Genomic DNA, 11,321 nt, shown 5'->3' with positions numbered 1-11,321 from the left:
GAGTAACTTACTGTATGTGAGCTCTCAGAAGACAAGATGCCTCTGTTGTCCTTTTGAACCGGATCTCCTCTGGCCTGTGCATGCACAAGTCTCATTTACGCTGCTCTGGCTCATCAATTAAATGATTTCTGTGCTGTGCAGATGCCAGAGCGGCGCCATTGAGAGACTGCGCATGTGTGGGGCACAGTAGATCCGGTTCAAGAAAAGGCAACTTCTTCCAGTTGTAACCCATACTGGACTGGATTGTGGCCAAACGGATGTCCATGCAGATTATTGGGTAAGGCTTAAAGAGAACCTGAGGTGGATCTTCGGGGGGGGGGGGGGGGTCAGATGGGACACAGAGGCATGTCCTCTGCCTAATGACATGGCTCTGTGTCAACCAACCGCCAATCTCTATCCCGCCACACTATAGCCCCCCCGAGTTTAGCAGCAAGAGGCAACTGATCTGGTGAGTGGATCCGGTCTCTGCTTCACCGGATCCGGATGGCCCTGTGCACACTGCCAAACGGAAAGTGAAAACTGATCTGATCAACATTCGATCGGATCAGTTTTCACTCAGTTTGCCAACAAATATAAATACCTAATGCTCTTTTGCAGCCATCCGTAGAGGCTTCCTCTTGTTCTGCTGTGACTACACAGCGCGTCATGTTACTAGTCACATGGCGTGGAAGAAGGAAGCCTCTAACGCCGGCTTCAAAAGAGCATTAGGTGTGTATTTTACCCTCCCTCACCCACCTGCCGGCTTCACCCTCCCACCGCTCAGGTTCTCGCCCCCACATCTCCATCCACCGTGGAAGTGGTGGAACAGTCTGTTTCTTTGTCCGGTCCCCTTCCGCTGGGCAGAACAGTCTGGAAAATTAAGGCCTGCAGCAATTTGCGATCTAGGGACCGTTCCGTTTGTACAGTATACATTCCGCAAAAAAACGCAGATGTGAACCGGGGCTAACTTGGAGGTAAATACAGGGGAGAGGAATTCCCTGTTCAAAACACTAGCTAGGGGCGTTCCTCTCCCGGCACGCTGTGAGAGACAGCGCAGCGTCGTGATCCAGAAGTCGTGGAAGTGGGCCATTGCAGCACACAGGAGCAGCGTTTTTTGTGGCTATCTGATCCGCTCAGCCCTGTGGATCAGGTAGTCTACTTTATTCTTATTTTTTTGCATTTTTTGAGCCCACCTAGGGCCCTCTTTAACTTTAATGTTTTTTTTACCTCGGATATTCTTTTTAAGACCATTGTATACTCACATAGTTAGAGAAAGCTGACCCAAGCAACACCTGTCCTGTGTATAAAGGGTAACAAAAAAAACCCCACCTCCAGCAAATAAAAAAACCCCACCTCCAGCAAATACACAGACTAAGCTTATGTATGTGTAAGCTCTCAAGCCACATAGCATACTTTTTCCCCTTAAAACTCCCTGGCGGTAAGCTTGGGCTAGCCGCCGGGAGCTCAGTGCAGAGTATAACTCGCAGCGGGCATTTTTACTCATCTCCCGGGGTATCCAGGCATCGGTAGCCGCTCTCCTTCCTGTCCTCCGAGGCTCTAAATCATTCTGGTGAGATCGCCATCAGTGATTTCACTACAGAGTTACTGTGCCACCTGGGGGGGGGGGGGGGGGATTCCCAGGGAGGTGAGTAAATGCTGGGGCTGCTACAGGCATTTTGGTTATCAGACTGGTAGTGTGTACTGGAACCATTTTGAGGAAGGATTATATCCGAAACGCCGTGCGTCAATGACCAGGCACACATTTGTCTTTTGCCTATGATGTTTAAAGAGCTTCAATAAATACTTATGTTTTAAACAGTGCGGACCCTTTCAACTGATATGCACAATCCCTGTGACTCCAGGGGTGGTCACTGCACGTCGAATCCATTGGTGCAGATGTGATTGGATCATTGACAGGCATTTTGGTGGCATTTTTTCCCCTGATTTTAGGGTCTGAAATGTGCTGAAAAAATCCTAAAATCTGGAAATAATCATACCGCCTGGGAGGTTAAGCAAATGGGGTAACACTTGAGAGGTTAGGGTGGGTGCCATGAGAGAAGACTGCGAGGTAAACCTAATTGCTTTTATGTGGAACTGATGTCTCTTTTGCAAGCAGTTCTCAGCACCTGTGGATATGGGCTGAGAAGTTTATAAGCCTGATCTGTGCATTTTCAGGATATGGGAATTTATTGTTCACCCATATACAGGACAGGTGTTGCTTGGTTCAGAGCACTTGTGCTGTCTCTACCTATGCAAGTATCCTTTTTTTAAGACCATCCCATCCTGGGTTCCACAGGGCGAAATCCAATACCTTCAGAGAGACGACTTGTGACAGTGGCATTACCCTGCCCCATCTATCATGATCATGGAGGGATTCACAGAGGGGAGGAGTGGATAATTCTGGCTGCCACATTCATGACTGACTGCAGCGGGGCAATTTGGGTCATAGGGAGACTAGACAGAAGGGCATTGCCGTAGTCAAGGTTGGAAATTATGAGAGCATGTATGAGGAGTTTGGTGGTGAAACCAAGAGCAGAGTAGGTGTTTACTGTCATGTTCCCATTGATATATATATGGTAAAATACATGAGGGTGCTTCGTCTCTGGTTCACTTTAAGGGAAGACTCTGTGCTAATGCAGGTCAGTTTAACACTGCGCTGATTTATATAGGCTGTAATATGGCACGTGGGGTTTTCACAAAACTGATTCCTGCTCATCATGTTAGGCAAGAGGCACACAAAACATCATTGCAAGCTCAGGCAACTAGCATTGTTTATAGAGAACTAGCTGAAGAACTGGCGTTGCCCGAGTCTGTATCTTGTTGTTTTGGGGTCCGGCCACTTTTTGTGACCTTGACACACAGTCAGTCAATGACCAAGTGTGAGCTTTGGGTACCTCAGCATAAATAATGTGAGCATGGAAACAGATTCAATTCAATTAAAATCAAATCTGATTGGCTGTTTGTGGCTCCACCCCCTTTTCAGAATTTGATCCCCAGTCAACCCATGATCGATTGCAGCAGGTTTGAGGCCTCTGCCATTAACAGTGTAAGAATGGCAGCAATTTAAATATTCCCCTTGAAAATCAATAGTTGAATTCTGATTGGCTGTTGTAGGCTACACATACTTTCCTGAATAGGAACGTTTGAGAGCCCTGCCTTTAAGTGTAAGAATGGCTGCAATTTAAATTTTCCTATGTAAAAATTTGGTTGTTGTTGGCTCTGCCCACTTTTTCTAGCCTTGACAAAGGCGTTGAATCACGAAACTGCGCTGCTGCAGCAGCACAAGTTAAAAAATTACTTGCGAGCGCAAGAAGCGGCCCTGCTGTGCAGCGTACATTCCTTAATTACACATGCAGTTTACTTACCAGTATTTATGTGCACTCCTTTAACTGCCGCGCTCTGTGAAGTATCATGACCGCAATACTTCACTAACACGGCCGCTACTACGTTAATTAGTGTAGTAGCGGCCACGTTCGTGAAATAACGTGGTCGCGATACTTCACAGTGCGCAACAGTTAAAGGAGCATGTGAACTAAGTAAACAGCATGGCTGCGCATAGCCTGCGCAAGTTGTTTTTGTTGTGGCCATACACTTATAGACTTGCAGCAGATTCGACCATCAGATAAATTTCTGGCCGATGCCTATCAAGTCCAATCTGACAGGAATCTATCTGATGTGTGCCACACTAGGAACAGATTTACAATAGATTTCAAAATGAAATTATTGGAAATCGATCTAAATGCATTATTGGACCATTAGAGCCAATGCAACTCTCGCAGCAGATTGACCTAGATTTTCCATCCTGTCAGATCAAATTGATCAAAATCGACTGGAAATTGATAAAATCGATTTCTGATTCTATAGAATCGATTGATGGCTGAAATCAACCAGTGTATGGGCGCACTGCTACAGCAGCACAATTTCATGAATTGACCCCATACTCACCCAATGACCACTGCCTGACTGCAAGCGCTTCCTTTGCTGATAATCACTTAACCTCCCTGGCGGTAAGCCCGTGCTGAGCACGGGCTATGCCGCCGGAAGGCACCGCTCAGGCCCCGCTGGGCCAATTTGCATTTTTTTTTTTTTTTTTTTTTTGCTAGCTGCGTGTGCAATCCGATCGCCGCCGCAGCCGCCCCCCCCCCCCCCCCCCCCCCAGACCCCGTGCGCTGCCTGGTCAATCAGTGCCAGGCAGCGCTGTGGGGTGGATCGGAGTCCCCTTTGACGTCTGTGACGTCATCCCGCCCGTCGCCATGGCGACGGGGGAAGCCCTCCAGGAGATCCCGTTCTTTGAACGGGATCTCCTGGTCTCCGATCGCCAGCGGCTATCATGTAGCGAGAACTTGTCTCGCTACATGAAATTTTTTTTTTTAAAAAACGGCTTTGCTGCCCCCTGGCGGATTTTAGTAAATTGCCAGGAGGGTTAAAGCGGATCCGAGATGAAAAACTAACTATAACAAGTAACTTGTCTATATATCTTAGCTAAAGTTTAGATAGTTTACACAGCAAACCTAGCTGCAAACAGCTTTAATAGAATAAGAATATTTCTTCCTGTGATACGACAGCAGACATGTTGTTTGTAAACATTACACAGAGGCAGGCTTATCTGTATCTTGTGCAAAGAAAACTAATCCTCCCTCCTCCCCTCTGCTTCTGAAATCTCTGGCTAGTAATACCTCCCCCTCCTCCTGCCCAGACTGAGCTCCCATGAGCCCTTGCTACTGTCTGAAAGTGCCTTGGCTCTCTGAAAATCTGTGGGAGTGGTTTATTTAGTTTATAGGGATTTAGAGCTTTAAAACAAAAACAAAAAAGTATTTGGCTTGAGGAATGCCCTATAAACAATAGGAAAGGAACACAACTATGCAATGAGTAAAAGTTCATCTCGGATCCACTTTAAAGAAGAACTGCAGTGAAAAGAACGTAATGAAAAAAAGTGCTTAATTTTTACAATAATTATTTATAAGATTTAGTCAGTGTTTGCTCATTGTAAAATTTTTCTTCTCCCTGATCTACATTCTGACATCACATAGCGATATCTTTACTGCTGGTAGATGATGTCTGTGGAAAGAGATGTTGCATTTTTGAAAACAGCTGTTATTTCCCACAATGCAACAAGGCTTCCACAGTGCGATGTCAGTACCTAGGTGCTGACATCACACTGTGGGAGGGGTGTCACCACCAGGGCTGTGGAGTCGGGAAAAAATGCACCGACTCCTAATGAATTTAAACTGTAATTAAAATAGAAAATATGATAAAATGTTCTATTTCTCAGATAATAGTCATTAAAAATAATGTATATATACAGTAATAGCTGTGCTTAGTCCACAAAAATGAAATAAACCAATCAAAATTAGTTACTTATGCTGCTTCAGTAAAGCAGTCCTCGTATTTTTAAAGTCAGATATACACATCTGATTGTGACTGTATATATGATGTGTACACAGGAATCTCTTATATATACGAAATAACATCTATGCTGTAAGTATAAAGCCTGATGTGTAGCCGTGTCACTAATAGAGATGGTCAATAAGATGGAAATAATTCTGTGTTGATGCTGATTTATGCAAACGCACTCTCTTTGCTCATGAAATCAAATAATTTGATATGTTGTTAAAATTTGGTTTGGTGACTACAAATTAAATGGTACCTGAGAAGGATGAAAAGAAGAGTTTTATACATACCTGGGGCTTCTTCCAGCCCCCTTCAGGCTAATCAGTCCCTCGCTGTCCACCTCCACCACCTGGATCTTCTCCTAGGAGTCCTGGTAATTCAGCCAGTCCGCACAGTCCGGACGCATGCCGCTTCCACAGCCAGGAGCGTTCTGCACCTGCACAATAGTGCTGCGCATGTGTAGTACGCTCCCGGGGGCGGAGTGTGTGCATGCGCACTACGCCAGACGGGCTCAAGTACCTGGACTCATAGCAGAAGATCCAGGTGGTTGAGGACGACAGCGAGGGACTGATTAGCCTGAAGGGGGCTGGAGGAAGCCCAAGGTATGTATAAAACTTGAATTTCATCTGTCTCAGGTTTACTTTGTTACACAGCAGTACTATACTCTACATATGCACTCTCCACAGAGCTGCAGGGAATCCACTGAGAATGTTGTGCACATTGAACACAGAGGTGTTGTCTATCACCCAAAAACCTGGTTCAGATTGTGCATGAAGAATGTGTAATAGAGGAAGAATCTCCTTATTCCCCTGCAGAGTACCTGCACATCACTCTTACATGTACCCATAGTCACATTGCCTAGGGCCTTATCCATGTTCAGATGTGTAATAGAGGAAGAATCTCCTCATTCCCCTGCAGAGTACCTGCACATCATTCTTACATGTACCCACAGTTACATTACCTAGGGCCTGATAGATGTTCTTTGTTCCGGTCTGTACCTTTTACAAGTACTCTTACCAAGGACTAGTTTTAGTCTATGACTAAAGGGAATAAATATGGCAGTCTCCATATCCTTCTCACTTCAGTTGTCTTAAAATTCCTAAGCGTTGGCAGTTAAGAGACGAATTTCATGTTACATACTTTCAATCAACAAGATTGTAATATGCAAATTAGAGGAGTCGGAGTCTGTGTCGGTGGAATCCTAAACTGAGGAGTCGGAGTCGATGGATTTTCGTACCGACTCCACAGCCCTGGTCACCACAATAGCAGCCATACAGAGCCCCCTGATGATGAGGAAAGGTAAAGAATTCTCATGGGAAAGGAGGTATCGGCTACTGATTAGATTAGAATGACGTTCAATCCTTCTTTAACACAATTTTTTACACTTATTCAAACATAGTTATTTACACATATGTTGATATTCCATGTGTTTCTAGAGAGTTCTTTTCACACAAGCCAGGAGTATGAGCAGCTTCTATTATTAATGACCTCAGGCAGCGGATAACACCCACCTTAAAGGGAAACTGAAGAGAGAGGCATATGGAGGTTGCCATGTTTATTTCCTTTTAAGCAATACCAGTTGCCTGGCAGCCCTGCTGATCATCTGCCTCTAATACTATTAGCCATAGCCCCTGAACAAGCATGCAGCAGATCAGGTGTTTCAGACTTTAACCACAGTCAGATTTGACAAGACTAGCTGCATGCTTGTTTCTGGTGTTATTCAGATACTACTGCAGAGAAATAGACCAGCAGGGCTGCTAGGCAACTGGTATTGATTAAAAGGAAATAAATATGGCAGCCTCTGTATACCTTTTACTTCAGTTCCCCTTTAACCCATCACAGTAAGAGCGAGTGGTGCTTCTGAAATCTCAAGAGGTGTAAATAAACAAGCTAAACAGTTGTTCCTGGATGATAAAATGTTCACATTTAGAATGGAGATTTATAGTCTTATGTTCTCATGAAATTACCGTACCGTTTAACTTTATAAAAACAATTTTATTGTATTTTTTTTCAGAACAGAGAAATTTGTATAGCCTGAAAATTATTTAGTTAAGCATTAGCATTATTATGAACTGTTTTGTTCATATATAGATATAAAAATAATAACAAAATGAACTACATGCTAACATTTCTTTTATATATACTGTATATAAACTGTATAACTGTAAACTTTTATATATACTGTATATAAACACACAATTTTTTTTTTATTATTACATATTGTACAAGATTCTTGTAATCTATGTTTATAAACACGCACTATGGGGATGATTCACTAAACAAAATAGCGCGAGTAACTTCCAATTACTCACACTATTTCCACAGATGAATAAAAATAAAAAATCTACTTACCTCGGGCTTCCTCCAGCCCCTGGCAGCCGTCCTGTGCCATCGCCGCAGCTCCGGTGGCTCCCGGTCCCCACCGGTGCAGATGATCACCAGGTCGGCATCTTACTGCGCTCCTGTGTGCGGCTCATGGAGTCGCAGTGGCGTTATCCGGACTGTTCTGCACAGGCGCAGAACTACTGGGTCTGCGCAGTACAGTCCGGATAAGGTTAGTGTGACACATTGAGGCTCACTCTGTAGCGCAGAACCGGACCACCGGCGGGGAACGGAGCTGCGGCGAGGGCACAGGACGGCTGAGAGGGGCTGGAGGAAGCCCGAGGTAAGTAGATTTTTGAATTTTATTCACCTTGGACCTTCATTTTAAATGTAATTGGCTGTACGCTAGTAGCCATGTAGCGCGTGTAAATCACAGGATGCTGCGGGTAGTGCAGGATAGCAATCGCTATTAACTTACGCCGGATCACTGCAAATAACAAGCGCTCCACTCGTTCCTCCCTGAGCCCCGGCAGGTCTAGTAACTTTAAAGGACGTGATCCCGGTAGTTAGATTGGCCCAGTAGTCTGCTTGTCAAATGACTGGCAGCCTATTGGACCCCGGAGCCAGTGGCCAGGAGTGGAGCTGTGGCATGGAACATGTCAGCTGCAAGGGGCTGGAGGAAGCTCCAGGTAAGTAGAGCTTGAATATTTTAATTTCCTTTAAAAGGCAAATGAAGTGAAAAGAATATGGAGGCTGCCATACTGGTTTCCTTTTAAACTATACCAGTTGCCTAGCTATCCTGCTGGTCCCCTGCCTCTAATACTTTTAGCCATAGACCTGGAACAAGCATGCAGCAGATCAAGTGTTTCTGACATTATTGTCAGATCTGACAAAATTAGCTGCATGCTTGTTTCTGGTGTTATTCAGACACTACTGCAGCCAAATAGATCAGCTTGGCTGCCAAGCAATTGTCATTGTTTAAAGGGAACCTAAACTGAGAAGGTTTGGATTTTTCCTTTTAAAATATTACAAGTTGCCTGACACTACTGCTGATCCTGTGTCTAATACTTTTAGCCACAACCCCTCAACAAGCATGCAGATCAGGTGCTCTGACTAAAGTCAGACTGAATTAGCTGCATGCTTGTTTCAGGTGTGTGATTTAGCCACTACTGCAGTCAAAAAGATCAGCAGGACTGACAAGCAACTGGTATTGTGTAGCCTCCCTGGCGTTCTGATTCCCCAGGATTTCCGTGCAAAAAGTGGTTCAATTAATTTCCAATAATTTTCAACTTTTTTTTTTGCAATCAATTTTTTTAAAATATTGAATTCAATACAGGTTATTGTATTGAATTCAACTTAAAAAAAAAATGTTTGCAGTGAGATGTTGACGCTGTGTGACCCTGGTGTCATCAACGCCGATTGGCGGGGGACATGTCATCGCTGAGGGAGAAGCAAAATCCGTACACGGACAAGGTACGCGACAAGGGATCAGCACGCCAATGGTGAGTATAACCCAGATGTGAAGGCAGGTGTATATGGAGCCACATGTAGCCAGATGTCAGGGTAGCCAGGAGTGTAGCCAGGTATATAGGGTGCCAGGTGTAGCCAGGTATATAGGGTGCCAGATGTCCCCTCCCTCTCGATCTCCCCCCCCCCCCTGTCTCGATCCTGACTTTTGGGATGGGGGATCCCCCTCTGTAGGCGGGGGGATCCCCCTTCTGTGCAGCGTGCGGGTGGCCTCTACCCCTCCCCCCCATCCTCGCTTCCCCCCCCCCCCCTTCCCTGCCTAAGCCCTTTGAGCAAATAGAACTATTCACCCAGGGGCCCTCTCCAGCGCAGCACTTCTTCCTCCATCGCAAAGTCCCGTCTCTTTACAGTTACATTACGAGACTTGGCGTGAGAGGGGAAAGTGGAGGACAAGCTGAGCTCGTCCAGAACATTTCCAGCAAGTTTTCTTTGGACAACCTCAGCTCGTCCAGAACGCTAGGCAGGTTAAAAGGAAACATCCACATCCCTCTCAGTTAAAGGATACCAGAACCGAACGGTTCTGGTAACAATTATAGCTGCACTGTGTAGAGTACAAATAGCACATACCAGCCGCTCCTCCTGCCCCCTCCCTCTGCCGCCATCCTTAGTTTATACATGATTAGCATGTGACGCTTGGTGTAATGGAGCACACACGCAGCACGGAGGAGTCAGCGCGCTTCTGAGCCTCGCACTATGCGCCGGTCAGAAGTGAAGAGGGAAGGACATACTGCGCGCACAGGGTGCAGTATGTCCAGGTCAAAGTTCAATCAAGTCGCCGGACACCGGCATGTATAAACTAAGAACGGCGGCAGACGGAGGGGGGCAGGAGGAGCTGCTGGTATGTGCTATTTGTTCGGTTCTGGTTTCCTTTAAAAGGAAATAAATATGGCAGCCTCCATATTCTTCACACTTACTTTTCTGTTGTCCTTTAAGGCACACTGTGGAAATAGAGCGAGTAAAAGGAGGTTACTCGCGCCATTTTGTTTAGTGAATCAACCCCATATAAGCTAACACACACAGGTAACCAATATACCCTTCACTGCAAACACCATATAGTACAGAAATAATGGGTATACCCTTAGCAAGGATTTCCATAATGTAGAATTGTTAGTTTCGCTTTATAAAGTGCCAACATATTTTGTGGCTCTGTACACATCAAGGAAGAAAAAAAAAACATGGGGTACATGATGATACAGATAAATGGTATACACCAATATACAAAATACAGAATTTGAGACAAAATACAGAATTGGTAATGACAGTGACAAAAGTAATATGATAAATTAAATGTATAATGATTTCTAAATCGGATCCTTTCTGGGACATACTGGGCCTGATTTATATAGGCTGTAATATGGCACATCGGGTATTCAGAAGACACAGAACATTTATATTGCGCTTTTCTCCTGGCGGACTCAAAGCGCCAGAGCTGCCACTAGGACGCCCTCTATAGGCTATAGCAGTGTTAGGGAGTCTTGCCAAAGATCTCCTACTGAATAGGTGCTGGCTTACTTAACAGGAAGAGCCAAGAATCAAACCCTGGTCTCCTGTGTCAGAGCCTTTAAAGAGACTCTGAAGTCTCCTGAAAACCATCTTTTAATTTAAAAAATGTGTTTAACATGTTAGCCCTACCTAAACCACCACATCCCCGCTGCTGTAATCTAACTAAATCCCCCCTAACTCCCCAGGGGGCAATCCGGCCAGAGCTTCCGTGAGAGGCAGAGCCACGAGCCGCAGCTCTGTCTCTCAGCGCATCTGTCAGCCTGGATCGCCGCCTATCCCCCACCCCTCTCTGTCTTCCTTCACTGAGAGGGGCGGGGGAGAGGCGGAGATCCACCGCTGATAGACGGGCATGGAGGCAGAGCCGCGGCTCATAGCTCTGCCTCCAACAGCAGCAAAATCCACGATCAAGAAAGTTGTGTATTTTGCGGGGGGAGAGGGAGGGGGGGGGGGGGGTTAGGAGGGATTTAGTCAGATTTCTGCGGCGGGGATGCGGCGGTTTAGGTAGAGCCAACATGTTAAACACATTTTTTTTTTAAATAAAAAGATGATTTTCAGGAGTCTTCAGTGTCTCTTTAACCAGTAAACTATCCAGCCACTAC

At 45.4% G+C, this 11,321-nt stretch overlaps 1 protein-coding gene across 1 annotated transcript in view; it reads right to left on the bottom strand.

Moving 5' to 3' along the window:
• Positions 1-11,321, bottom strand: part of LOC137534811 (large ribosomal subunit protein eL33-like) — a 243,047-nt gene that overhangs the window by 106,194 nt on the left and 125,532 nt on the right. The gene's annotated exons all lie outside the window — the stretch shown is intronic.

This window comes from Hyperolius riggenbachi, chromosome 10 (assembly GCF_040937935.1).
Source record: "Hyperolius riggenbachi isolate aHypRig1 chromosome 10, aHypRig1.pri, whole genome shotgun sequence".
Classification (NCBI taxonomy): Eukaryota; Metazoa; Chordata; class Amphibia; order Anura; family Hyperoliidae; genus Hyperolius; species Hyperolius riggenbachi.
This window is presented reverse-complemented; position numbering and strand designations above follow the sequence as displayed.